Source organism: Cibotium barometz, chromosome 21, assembly GCF_041138505.1.
Source record: "Cibotium barometz isolate CiBa-2024 chromosome 21, ASM4113850v1, whole genome shotgun sequence".
Taxonomy (NCBI): Eukaryota; Viridiplantae; Streptophyta; class Polypodiopsida; order Cyatheales; family Cibotiaceae; genus Cibotium; species Cibotium barometz.
In genome coordinates, this window is record NC_141066.1 from 25,396,519 (window position 1) to 25,399,099 (window position 2,581).

Here is a 2,581-nt window from a genome sequence, read left to right on the forward strand (position 1 = left end):
GATGATATGATACAATATATAAGACTTTTGGCCTTAGTGTTTTGGATAATAATTTGTTTAAAGTATATAGATATCCTTTCACATGTGGAGATTTAATATGTTTCCAAGCCACCATATCCTTATCCTACCTTATAACTAGGGAAATTTCTCTCCTCAATTGATCAACAAAGGTTTCTTTCTACTTACACTGAAAAAAAGGATTGTTGATAAAAATTTGATTAATTATACACATATCATGGAAAAGGGATGTGGTATTTATCATCTTGCATATATATATATAAAAGACTTCTAGAAGGCATTCAAATAATTCTTTTTTGAAGATATAAAAATATCCTTCCAACGTGTGGTGATTTCAAGCACCCATATTCCCCTATTTGGTCATAACTATGGAAAATTACCCTTCTTCATTAAAAACACATTTAGTTTTAATAATTTGTGTAAAAGAATAAAAATATAGTAAAATATAAAGCTAATGAAAGTAGATTGATATCTATTACAAATTCATACAAAGACTCAATATCCATGAAAGATGCATACAAAGATATGTAATGTTTTCATGTGAGTAATTTTATTATTCTTGAATTAGCAAACACTTACCATCTTCTCATTCTATGAAGTATTTCTTTAACAATGCATCTAAGCTTGTGAATCCCATTCTATTTCTATTTTCTCCACTTTGTCTTCACTCTAGTTAGATAATTGAAAACTCTTCCACACATGAATATGCTACAACAATGCATAAGAGTAATTTAGAAGATGAACATTAATATATTAAGATATGTATCCCTTCATATTTCATTGCTAGCACTAATTGTAGACACATGTACTAAGGTCATATATTCAAGTTAAAAGCTTACCTAGCCTTTCAAAAATCATGTGTCATGGGAACTTCACCTTAGAGCCACCAAATGCAACTCCCCAATGCGGGTGTGCTAGCACATTATATCTACTTCCTTATTCCATTGTCACACTGGAGAGCTCCATGGGGGAGCTAAAGCTTCCTAGGTGGAGGAAAGAGGTAGATCCCTACACTATGGATCAATCTACCACGAGAGGGAGAGATGAATCAAGCTCTATTACACATGCAAGACCTCTTACTACAATATACAAAACATCTACATGATTTTGAAGGGTTTTCTCTTCTTGATAGATCAAGTGTTATTACTATCAACAATGATTTATTGATGGAAGAGATGATGCCATGATTTTGTTCATCAAGAGGATGATTTGGCTCTTTCCATAATAGTTGTTAATCAAGAGCATTTGATACCATCCTTGAGGCCATTAATTTGAACAATGGTGGTGTTTTTTTCCTTGATGGACTAGGTAGATCAAGAAAGCATATCTTTATAATGCCTTGCTATCCTCGAATTACGTGGAGAGAATCAAGTTGCTTTGGCATGTGCATCTTTCATGGGGATGGACAAGATATTAAAGGTATTTGTCTCACATTTTCTATAATATAGTCATCATTGTTTACCATACCCCTCTCCCCCCCCCCCCTCCCTCCTAGTAGCGGGTCTTGGGAAGGACAAGTAGCAACATCTCTAATGATCGAACTATTAGAGTGCACATGTGTATTACGGTATAAAAACTTTTTTAAAATGTAGTTTTTATGCTTAATTATAAATATAAATTATTATTGATTTTTTTGAAATAAAAAATATTTTAATTCTTTTGAACCTAGATTATTGCTAGGTTTGTATGGTCCAGATACTTACAAACAAGAGCTTTGGGCTCCTTGGAATTTACAATCTAAGATTGCGAATGATTGCGGATCAACTTCATGTACATGTAATGTTTCTAAAATATTGACAATTTTAGTTATAAAACCAAATAATTTGTATATTTTTTATTTTTTTAAAACGGCTAGGGTCAAGACTTATCCTAACTTCGAAAAAGTTTTTTTTTTTTAACGGCTAGGGTCAAGACCTATCCTAACTTCGAAAAAGTTTTTTTTTATGTGATAGACTTTTTCTGCGAGTTTGGGCCATTTATTTTTTAAAAACGGCTAGGGTCAAGACTTATCCTAACTTCGAAAAAGTTTTTTTTTATGTGGTAGACTTTTTCTGCGAGTTTTGGCCATTTATTTTTTAAAAACGGCTAGGGTCAAGACTTATCCTAACTTCGAAAAAGTTTTTTTTTATGTGATTGACTTTTTCTGCGAGTTTGGGCCATTCAATAAATAATGGAGGTTTGTTTTTTGGGGTACGAAGTAATTGAGAAGCTCAAGTCGAGTGCCAGTGTGTTGAGAGAAAAACTTGGACCTTGGAGGTTTTTGTGTAGATTTTTGTGAAGTAAATTTTGCAAGGGTCGGTGGGGGTTGGCCACACTCAAGAATTATTGGGGTTTTTAGTCGCGATAGGACGTGACATTTTTTGTGAGGATAGGAGCGAGAAATAGGAGCGAGAAATACGTGAGTTACTAGAAGTACGTGACATTGAACTTTAGTAAGACAGTAACGTTAGCGTGTTGCTAATGTACTGCCAAGAAAATATGTCAATAGTTTTTGTGAGGATAGCATGTGAATAGGAGCGAGAAATATGTGAAGTTACTAGAAGTACGTGACATTGAACTGGCA

General features: G+C 33.5%; 1 protein-coding gene across 1 annotated transcript in view; it reads left to right on the forward strand.

The window, feature by feature from the left end:
• The first annotated feature begins 2,580 nt into the window (after positions 1 to 2,580).
• Position 2,581, forward strand: part of LOC147626992 (uncharacterized) — a 7,503-nt gene continuing 7,502 nt past the window's right edge. Inside the window, exon 1 of the mRNA XM_086815572.1 lies at position 2,581. This exon is cut by the window's right edge and continues 158 nt beyond it. The gene's annotated coding sequence lies outside the window, so the exon portion shown is untranslated.